We start from the raw sequence: 11,003 nt of genomic DNA, 5'->3' as shown, positions 1-11,003 counted from the left end.
TAATGATCATTGGCACCTGTATAGCCTCCCAAATTCCTTTCAGAGCAAGTGCCGTGCTATTTCAAGTCTCCTTATCACCAATTCCTACACTTTGGATGATTTTATTCAAATGGAAGCACCATTCACTTCATCTTTTTCAGTTGTGTGTCGCTAATGGGTCCCGGCTGTGACACTGTTCTTTTCCTTTTTGCCATTATCCAAATATTGCCACTCACTCTGTACCTGACATTCCTTTTTTCCTACCCAGGCTTCCTGAACGAACTCTCCATTTCCATAACAATAACCAGAGATGATAATTTATTCATAATTCTGGTTGTGAGTATAATGACTTTCAGTTCCTCCTGTTTCTTACCCACATTCCCACTCCAGTGTGCAGCACCTGAGCACAGTGCCAGGGAGACGTTTCTTCTTATTAGTCCTCACTTTTAACATCCAGTAAAATCATTTTCCTCCTCCCCCCAATTCTTCTTCTTTCCCCGTGCTTTTGTGGTTCATCTGAACCTTGTGGTGTGATAAGAATAATCTGAAGATAATTTAATTTACAGCAGCTGCAGACAAATAGTAACAACAACAAAGTGGGGGGCTGGTCAGACAGTCCTGATTTTTTTCTCCTTTGCCTGCTTGCCTTGCCAGCTTCGAGACAGGTTTGTTAGAGCAGCACAGGGCAAAAAAGACCACATAACAAATAAACCTTTATTGAAGGCTGTGGGCTGACATTCCTTAAGGTTTTGCTGGTCCACACGTGAAATGGGGAGAACATAGACAAGCTGTGTGAACGTTGTGGTTAATTTAAATGTAATTTGTTTCACACACAAGACAAAAGAGGGGAAAAAACCCCAACAAGACAAGCTTTCATTATTTAAACATATTTTATTTAAACATAAACAATGATGATATTTATTTAAACATAGACATACATTTGGTATTTAAACATTTGTTTAACCACACCAAACCACCGTCGATAAGCAAACACTGGTGAGACTGGAGTACAACATCCGAAGGCAAACATAAGAAAGTCATTTTTTTCCTAAAGTGCACCGTGATTTATGCGTTGCTTCTGTTGCCCTTCACTTGTGGGCAAGGATTTTGACACGTTTGGGTTCTCACTGGATGCTTTCAGATGGGCGGGAACAGGTGTTGTCAAAGGCAGTGTGGGCAGCAGGGCAGGGGGATTCTGCCCCTCTCAGGTGAGACCCCCCTGCAGAGCCGCTCCAGCCCTGGGGAACAGCACGGGATGGAGCGAGTCCAGAGAAGGCACCAACATGATCAGAGGGCTGGAGCGGCTCTGCTGGGAGGAAGGGCTGGGAGAGCAGGGATTGTTCGGCCTGGAAGAGAGAAGCTTCGGGGTGCCCTGATTGTGGCCTTGCAGGCCTGAAGGTAATTTACAGGAAAATGGAGAGAGACTGTTTACAAGGGCCTGGAGTGCCAGGACAAGGGGGAATGGCTTCACACTGCCAGAGGGCAGGGTAGGATAAGACATTAGGAAGAAATCCTTCCCTGTGAGGGTGGGCAGGCCCTGGCACAGGCTGCCCAGAGAAGCTGTGGCTGCCCCAGCCTTGGAAGTGTCCAAGGCCAGGTTGGACGGGGCTTGGAGCAAGCTGGGCTGGTGGAAGGTGTCCCTGCCCGTGGCACGGGGTGGATCGAGGTCTTCGAGGTGCCTTCCAACCCAAGCCATCCGCGATTCCGCGGTTCGGTGTTCTGAGGGGACGCTCCCGTGGGCCCCGCGGGACTCGAACCCCGCGGCCCGGCCCGGCCCGGCCCGGCTGTCCCGCTGGGGGCGGGGCCGCCCCTCCCTCGCGCCCGCCCCCTGGCCGTGCGCGCGCACCCGCCCGCCCCTGCCCGCCGCCGGAATGTGGCCGGCGCTGTCCCGGCCCTGAGGCGGCTGCGCGGCCCCGCCGGGCTGGAGGCGGCGGCGGCTCGGGGAGCGCGGCTCGGCTGCTCCGGTGAGACACGGGAACGGCTCCGCGGGCCTGCCCCGCCGGGGCGAGGGGAGCCGGGCGGGGGCGGTGCGAGAGGGGCCGAGGCGGGCGGGTCGCCGCTCCCTCGGGAGCCCCGGCGCGGCGGGAGAGGGAGCCGCCGGCCCGCCCCGTGTGGCGGGTGACAGCGGCCGCTGACCCGCCGCGGGTCCGGGCCCTCAGGGCGGCGGGGGGAGCGGCGCGGGTGGTGGTGCCGCTGCCTCGCGGGGTGTCCTGGTTGTGTGTGTGTGGGGAGTTCCCTGGGGCAGCGCCGCTCCGGGAGCAGCGGAGCCGGAGCCGAGTGCGGGGTGCGAAAAATAAAGTTGTTTTCGTGTGAGGGAAGGGAGAGCGCCGTGGAAGCGCTCATCTGCCTGCCTCCTCCTCCTCCTCGGGAAAAGTGAAGTCACTTCCCAAGAGCCCAAACTAGCAAACTGCTGTCCTAAATCTGCGCCGATGCAAGCCCCAGATTTATCCACGTCTTGTTCTGGTTTGTTTTTTTATTTGTGTGTGTGAGGTTCTATCTATATTTTGTTTTCAAGCCCCCTTCCACAGTTCGGCTCTCCGAAACCGCGAGCCGCTATAGAAGTCTTTGAAAACCTGCTGAAACCACCCTTATGAAGTGGTCTCGGTGAATTGCCTCGTGTGTGAGTTCCTGTGCGCTGTGTCTGCTGTCACTTCCAGAGCTGTGCCGGTGGAGCTGCCTGGTTTTGATAGCGTTGTAAATAAGTCGTAGCCTGCCACATTTCACAGCTGCGTGCGTGTGTGCATCCATCCTTTTGCCTAGGAGTGCGGGGGGAAAAAAAAAAGATTTAAAGTGTCAGCTCTTCTTTAAGACTGAGAAAAATCCAGCAACAAGTAAGAAATAGCTTGCTTAGGTAAGCGTTGCTTTTCTCTGTCACTGTCTCACAGCCATGCTGGTTTTCTGCTGGAGCTTTGGGGAGGGCAGCTGTGCTTTCCGTTTCCAGAGGGAGACCTTGGTGACCTTGGTGACGTTACAGACAATATTTGCTTATTCCTTTAAATTGAGGAAAGGTACCGTGGCTTTATTTCTCAATTTCCCAAATCTCCCTGATATAGGCCAAAATCCTGAGTGTCCTGGGGCTGTCTTGGCTCATCTTATGAAGGTTTACTGGAGGTTTAAGGTTAGTTCTGCAACTTATGCCTGTGCCTAGGTTTTAAGTAGGATTGTAGCCAACTGTGCTTATGTGGGTTAGATGGTATTAGTGATATGATTAAGAGATTAGTTTGCAGTTTAAACTTGAAAAGACTGTAAATACGTTTACAGCAAGCACCAATTGACTCTGCTCTAAGAATTGAAGCTAAATTGGAGAGTTATTGGAGGTGCTCTGCAGTGTTTGCCTTAAGATAATTACAGTGAAATGTATTGTTTGGTTAAAACCAGCATTCAGTCCTTTAAAAAGTGACTCAGATATAAAGATTTAATGTCAGTATGTGGCTTTCTGCGTTCCTGGTGTAGTCCCTAACATTTGAAGACAGTCTGAGTTGTGGCCGTCCCTCCCCTTCTGTCATCAGAGGGACTTCCAGGATGTGAATTAAGAGAACTAATTGGTCAAAAAGTAGTACTTTTTTTTTCCCCCTCTCTGAGGTACTCTTTGGTTAAAACAACTTCCTGCCCCAGCTGGGTCCTCATTTTATGGTCAGTAAGTTAACAGCAGAAGGCACTACTGCTAAAATAAGCCACCTTGTGTTTTTGATTGACTTAAGCTACTGGTGGTGAAGGTAGCAATGCTAATAAGGGTGGTAGGAGCTCTTTTTTTTCTGCCACTACTGACTTAAGTTGCTTATGAAGCCTTAGTGTCATTTTTATTTACTTTCATCAAAATTAAATGGACTCAAGAGCCACCACTGTCTCTCTGTTTTGATTACAAGAGTCCACAGAAGTTGCTGTGGTTTTCTTCTCTTTCCCTTGCTTATCCTTTCTTGTCTCTGAGCTTTTTTGTGAATCATTAATTTCAAGGAGTGATCTGGACATTGTGAGGGGTTTTTGTAAATTTATTGAGCTCTAATTTAAAAGCAATCACTTGTATATTGCTATTACCTCTGCTATAATTGGAAGGCTATTTCAGACTTGACTGACCTTAGTAATTACACACATTCTGATTTCCAGTCTAGATGAATTTGTCATTGGATTATACCCATTTTGTGCCCCCAGTGGACTGATAGGTTTTATTGGCACTTTTGATCTTGGGGGTATTAAAAGAAAAAAAAAGGCAGCATTTTTAACCAGTAGGATGCAAAAATGTGTGGAAATGTCCCACTACAGGATTGTTTTCTCTCTGGACCACCAGCTGCACTAATCGTTCCTGTAATTGCTCTCAGCCTCTTCCCATGAATTTTAATCTTGACCTATTAAGTGATAATTAAAATGCACCTTTCAGGTATTAACATGGAGCTTTCTGGAGGTGTCCTTTTAGTGGAGGTTAAGTTGTTTTCAAGCATATTTTGATAAGATGTGTTTCTTGAGATTCATACCTTTGGCTGTTTGTTCCAGCCCCAGTCTTACTCTGCTATACTGGTACAGCTGTTAAAGGAGCCATTATTGTAAAGAGCTTGAAAACTATTTATTTCACCTTTTCCCTGTATTCCTGACTTTAAAAAGACATAAACCCAATGCATGGGTTATTAGAAAACACCTCTGTGGCTTCCAAGGTGTTTTTTGAATTTTGATATCTGAAGTGTTGCCGGGGGGGACTTTGTGAAGCTGCAAAAGTAGTTTGTTAGGTGTGACTGTAAGCAGGAGATAAATACATCAATTGGGTGATTGACTCCTGCTTAGTCAAACAGATTACTCTGAAAATACAGTTTTTGCCACAAAGTGAGATGGGGCACAGCCCTCTGATTTCCTACTCTAATCACCCCTGTATCCTGAACCAGGATATTGAAAAGATGTGGGTGTTTTAGATCAAGTAAGCTTCGAAGTGCAAAATTGTGGTGATGTTGAAAATCTGTTCCCTGATTGTTGGGGAAGCACAGCAGTACAAAGGGGAGCAGTTCCAAGGGCAAGCAGATAAGGGGTGTTTCCATTTCTGTGGACCACACTTGGATGCAGGCTTACTGTATGTCTAGGAGTTCAGACTGAAGTTTGAAATTGTGTGATTAAAAGTAATAAACCTGATGCCAAAAATACCGAAGGAAAGTTTGTGAAATAGAATAACAGATGAAATAATGAATTCTTGAAATCATTTCAGTTGAAAGGGGCTTTGGGAGGTCATCTTATCCAGATCCCTACTTAAAGAGTGATTTAGATAAGGTTGGTCCAGTCTTTAACACCTCTCTAGGTAATCTGTTTCTACATTTGACAGCACTCATAGTGATTTTTCCTCCCCCCTTTAAGCTGGTTGGAATTTACTGTCCAGCTTGTGTCTGTTGCCTCTTGTGTCCTGGTGCAGCATCCCAGGAGTCCAGGTCTCTCTTCTGCACCCTTCCATGAGAGAGCTGACAGCAAAAAGGATTCTTCAGAGCTCTTTTCTTGCCCAGGCTGTGCGAACTCAGCTCCTCCAGCCCCTCCCTGTACACCATGTGCTCCTGCCACCTGCCCGGCTCGGCACTGGATGTGCTCCAGAGTGTCCGTGTCAGTGCTGTACCAGGGCGCCCAAACTGGGCTCAGCGCTGCAAGCACGGCCTCACAGGGGCTGAGCAGGGGATGGATCCTTGCCTGGACCCCTGCAAACAGCCCAGGCTGTGCTCAGCTGCCGTTGCTGCTGACTTGTTTCCAGAGTTTTGCCTGCTGGGATCTCCAGGTTCTTTTCTGCAAAAGTCACAGTTTATTTGGGTCGTGTCCAGCCCATCTTGTCACAGGAGGTTGTTCTGTTGCTGACCCGGCACTTGCCTTTGTTGAACTTCACAAGGTCTTGCCAGTGCCTTTCTCCAGCTTGTCCCAGCCCCTCTGAACAGGAGCCCTGACCACTCGGTTTGGTGTCACTGCAAACTTGCTGAGGATGCACCCTGTCCCATCATCCAGGTGATTCACAGAGACATGGGATGGTCCTGGTGGTGTCAGTGGTGATGCCCAGGGGATGTGACTGTAAGAGCTTGTGCCTTCAGCTGTTCCTTCAGCCAGCACTCCAGTCAAATTCCCAAACACCTTTTTGCTCTTCCACCACCTGCTAACCAGTTGTCTCCTTGCAGTAAGCTCTTGTGTCCATCAGGTATCATTTGCCCTTGGTAAATCCATGCTGGCTATTCCCCATCACCTTCTTGTCCCACTTGGACACAGGGATAGCTTCCAGGAGGATTTGCTCTGTAATCCTCTCATGGGCTTCGGTTAGGCTGGCTGATGTGTGGGTGCCTGGATCCTCCCCCTTGCTCTTCCTGAAGTTGGGTGTGATGTTTGCCTTTTTTCCACTCAGAAGAAACATCTCCCAGTTTCATGGCCTTTAGAAAAGTGGTAGAGTGTGGTATCTCAGTGCCATTGGCCAGCTCCTTCAGGATTCTTAGGTACAACCCATCTGCCTCTGTAGAATTTCCTGAAGTGCTTCCAAGCTTCATCTTCCTCCCTTGGAGGTAATTCTTTACTCCAGCAAACTCTGCTGGGCTCAGGGGCCTGGGGTGGACCTGAACAATGAAAAATGGGGTACAAAAGGTCTGAGTATATCAGCCTTTTCCATGTACTGTGTCACCAGGTCTCCTGCCCCACTGAGCAGAGAGAGCGTTTTCCTCAGCCTTCTCTCTGCTGCCACTGCACTGTGGTGTGAGTTTTAGCTCCAGATGGACGCTGATTTTTCCCAGTGCCATCCTTGCAGGCACAGCCTGCACTCTGGGTTCCTCTTGGGCAGCCTCTCCAGCACCTGCCTGCTGGGTGCTTCTGAAGGAGAGACCAAAACTTCCATATCTGTACATGTGTCAAACTTCAAGATGGGTTGAAGTTGTGGTTAATAAGTGATTCTGCCTCAGCAGGAAATCAGATGTCATTTCCCCCAACCAACAGCGAGCGTTATCAGCAGGGGCTGAGTCCTGCCTGAGATGTCAAGTGCAAGCTGCACTTTGGTGCCAAGGAGACAAAACAATGAGAAAAATGAACCACACCTCTTTTCTTTTTTTTTTTTTCATCATTAAACTAATTAACTCCAGGTAGAAATTTGGAGCTTCAGTGTGTGCCCTTCCCTTTTTGTGCATTGCAATTGAAAGGAGGTGTTGATATTTAGCAGCAAGATGGGTGAATAAATACTTAATGCAGTCTGTGCATAAGTGCTTTCAGTTGGGATTCATTTAATGGGTTTGGTTGTTGCATAAATCCGTTTTAGAAATCATTGGAATGAACCAAAATTTTGGAAATTGAAGCGCTTTTTATTGAAGAAAACTAAGGGAATGAGTTCTTGAGTGTAAAGAGTCTGGAACAAAGTCCTTGGTTGGTGTAAACCCTCAGCATGTGCTTGCTGCTGCCTGCAGTTCCCTAACTGGTGTGAGTGCTGGGATGTTCTGGTGACAGTGATACCAAAGTGAAGCTTTGCTTACAGTCACTGCTGTGGCTGTCCTGTCCAGACAGGGCTTTGGTATCTGTTTGGGCTAAATATAAGCTTTTTAGCATGGTTGTGAGTTCTGAGTTGCTTTCTAATGTAGCAGAAAGATATTCAAGTGGAGTTACATATTTATGCAAAACATTCAATACCTACAGTAATTAATGGTAGAATCAGTCTGCACATTTGCCTTTCAGATGTGAACTTTGATTTTACATGGGGCTTCTGACAAACTCTTAAACAGTGAAGCTCATTATTAACGAGGGGGGACAACTTCCTGGCTTAATTGCTGCAATGCTTAGTATCTCCCATTTGATTTCTGACTAGGAAAGGAAAGGTCAAAGGGCAGAAAAAAGTGAAAGGTGTTTTTTAGAAGCAGTAAGTTGTCAGAACAGGATTTTGGTCAGTGACTGAATCTAAGAGCGGATCCTGAAGGGCATGTGCTAAATGGCTGAGTGTGGTTTCCATGTTCCTCTTGGGCTTAGAAGTGAAACAGTTTGCATCACGCAGATGTCAGTGACCCAGCTGAGGAGTGGAACCAGCGTGAATGCGACTGACAGCAAAGTCCTTTCTCAGCACTCACTTACTGTCAAACTTGTAGAGTAGTTAATTCCTTTAATGAGAGGAATGGGTTTAGGGTAACCATTTGTGACCAGTCCCTGACAGCTCTCAGAATGCCTCTTACATTATGTGTGTATATATTTATATATATATATATTTATTTGTTCTTTCATCATCAAAACCTCTCTATGGCAAGTTTTGTATTACAAGTTGTGCTGCTGTAAGTTTCCAGAGAGCAATTCCTTAGGAGTTTATATGGAATACTCTTGACCTTTCTTGTCAGTGATAAGTGATTGTTGAACCTTTGGGCTTTCCAGGTGCTGAGCTCGGTTCAGCAGCTGTGCCTTCAGCTCAGGTACAGCTGACCTTCCTCATTGTTTTTTGGTAGAAACCACACTGCAGATGCTGCTCTGTTGCAGCTGTCCATGAATGGGACTTTATTTTTCCTTTTGGAAGGAAAAAGAGTGAGAGTTGAAGCTCTGTCCAGGAATGTCATTCAAAGGATTGGCTTGCAGTGTGAACTAATTGTTTGGGTAATTTTGATAGTCTTTACCACCCTTTAGGGAAATAGATCCTTTCCTTGTGAATTGGTTTCCATCTGAACCAGAAATGCATCTCCTGCCCTGCTCCCCCCAGGGTTTATTTAAAAGCAGTTACATTGCACACCCTGGGTTTGGGTTTTGCAGCGACTCCTGTGGTGTTCAGGCCTCACAGTGGGGTAAGAGTGTCCTGTCTCCAGTAGGTTTTGGATGTTTTGGTTATAAACCCTGTAGCCATCTGCGCTTTCTGAAGTTCCTCCAGTGGAAAACAGTTTAAAGCAGTTCAATTCAGATATTTTGACTTGATTACTGCACTTTGCAGAGATCTAGAGTCTTGTTACCTGCTATTTCAGCATAATAATTGAGATGGTTTTAATTTGTGCTTCTATTGCATATGCAAAATATTATTGTGGTTTTTTTCTGAAATTAGACAAAATGATTTTGCTGAGATCCACCGATCTGTTCCAATACACATATTTGTGTATTGTGTACACATACTATATACATATTAGTATTTTTATCAAATATGTTACAATAAAAAAAAGTATGTGTTATTTTTCTCTCTTTTTCTAACTCTTTATTCTTCTCCCTGAATTTTAACTTAGGATGAAGGCTGTGCTGTGCCTTTTTAGGCCTTTACAGTGTGAAAATAAAATGCAAATATTCTTAATCTAATGCATTGTCTGTGTATGTGTTTAGATACAAAATACAAGGTACAGAATTTTAATTTAGATGTAGGTGGACAAATTCAATGACTGACTAAAATTGGAGGGTTTTCCTTTTTATTTAAATAAGAGTTTATGTGCTGCAAGCTGGTATTTTTTTCCATAGGAACTTGGTTTTTTTTAATTAGATGTTACTGAAAACCGAAGACTGTACGATTTAGGCTGAGCCATCTGAAATGCATGTGGCAGAAAATGGATTTTTTATTTTTTTAAATCCCATTCTGTGAAGCCTTTGTTTAATTTTGTTCCACTGGTGTATACTTTCATTATTTCCTGTTATTTGGAAGAGAACTCTCAAGTAACTGGTTGGTGGCAGCGCTGCAGGAGCAGCTGTGCCCAGTGCTGGGTTCTGTTCCTTGTTGTGCAGAGAAAGGTGGGAAGAGGTGCAGCTTTTTTAGGGACTTCTTCACCTCCTGCCTCTTACAGGCACTGCTGAATGTCTGGGGCTTGTAAGTACCAACATTTTCTCTTGTAAGTACCAACATTTTCTCTTCCACTGAACTGTTTGTTTGCAGAAAGCAGTGGAGTTGAAAGAGCAGGTTTGTGTGTGCCCCCAGTTGTTTTGGGAGTAAAACTGGAACGTGGTGAAGGCTTGGCCCTTGGAATTCTGGTCCCTTCTGTTCATACAGGCAGAGTTTGTGTTTGCTCACACTTACATCATAAAAAGGTATTTTTATCTCTGTTAGACTTGATCCTAATTAACAATTAGTATTGGCAGTATAAACTTAAAAATAAAGAGCTACTAGCTAGAATTCTTCTTGGAGATAACAGTTAAGTGATTTTGAGGAAACAGGAGTAAGAAATGAAAGTCAGTGACTGATTTTTACATGGTTTTGAATGTTAATTATTGCTGTTGATTGCTGTAGGGATGTATATATATATTGTTGTATAAAATCTGTGAGGGAAGCGTGGCAAGGTGATCAAAGTGTCCAAGGAAATACTTTGGCAAGTTCCAAAACGGTAACATAAACTTGGAAGTTCTCCATAATCGTAGTGTTAATTTGCCTTTGACCCTTTATAGCTTCCCCTTTGTGATTCTCCTTCTCTTTCATCATATTGAGACATCAGAAGGTCAGACTGCAGTGTGGTTTAGTGTCGAGCTTTTGACGGTAGCCACAGAAATGAAGTGATCCCTGTTGCAGCACTCCCTCCCGGTTTGTGTCCCTGGCCTCTGTGACCCTGCTGGTTGTTGTTCCCGGCAGTAAGGGAACCCCTGGGGTCTCCCAGGGGGAAGTTGTGCTGTGCAGTGCCCAGAAAACCCCTGTGAGGTGCAGTGATACCATTGCAGATGGGCAGTTCCTGCCGTGGCTTTGCTGGGGCTTCTGCAGAGCCACCTGGTGGTTTCAGGCTCTCACCTGGCTGAGGGGTGGATGCTGCTGCACTGACCATGCTGGGCTTATTCCATGGGTTTGTTCCTGGGGGGCAGCACTGTCCACTTCGGCTCTCAGGCTCGTGGGGACCTTCTGCCTTTGGGAGAGTGACATTTTTGGGAGCTTGTGCTGCGTTTGACGACTTGGTGACTTAACACTGATAAAAACACGTTGTGGCGAGGAAAGGCTTATAGAACCACTTCTTAGAGCGTGACCTTTCCTACTGCTGCCCACTCCTGTGAATTTTTTGTTGTAGATTAGCTGCCTGGAACTTCCTCTCTTTGTTTCCAGAAGTAAAAATGTTTTGGGGAAGTATTCAGAATGTAAACATTGCCGGCAAGTTCTCGCATCTGCATTCAATGAAAACCGCACACCG

The 11,003-nt window shown here is 46.1% G+C and overlaps 1 protein-coding gene across 3 annotated transcripts in view; it reads left to right on the top strand.

Annotated features, from left to right (window-relative positions):
* The first annotated feature begins 1,821 nt into the window (after positions 1–1,821).
* The window catches only part of RABGAP1L (RAB GTPase activating protein 1 like), a 210,549-nt gene continuing 201,367 nt past the window's right edge, over positions 1,822–11,003 (top strand). The window contains exons 1-2 of one of the 3 annotated variants that reach the window (XM_050307380.1): positions 1,860–1,943; positions 2,865–2,987. The gene's annotated coding sequence lies outside the window, so the exon portion shown is untranslated. Of the gene's footprint in view, positions 1,944–2,864; positions 2,988–11,003 lie in introns of all 3 variants that reach the window. The other 2 variants (XM_050307379.1, XM_050307378.1) reach the window with 2 other exon arrangements.

Source organism: Myiozetetes cayanensis, unplaced genomic scaffold (assembly GCF_022539395.1).
Source record: "Myiozetetes cayanensis isolate MyiCay16 unplaced genomic scaffold, myiCay2020 scf12, whole genome shotgun sequence".
In the NCBI taxonomy this organism is placed as follows: Eukaryota; Metazoa; Chordata; class Aves; order Passeriformes; family Tyrannidae; genus Myiozetetes; species Myiozetetes cayanensis.
The sequence above is the reverse complement of the archived record's forward strand: the minus strand, read 5'-3'. Positions and strand labels throughout refer to the sequence as shown.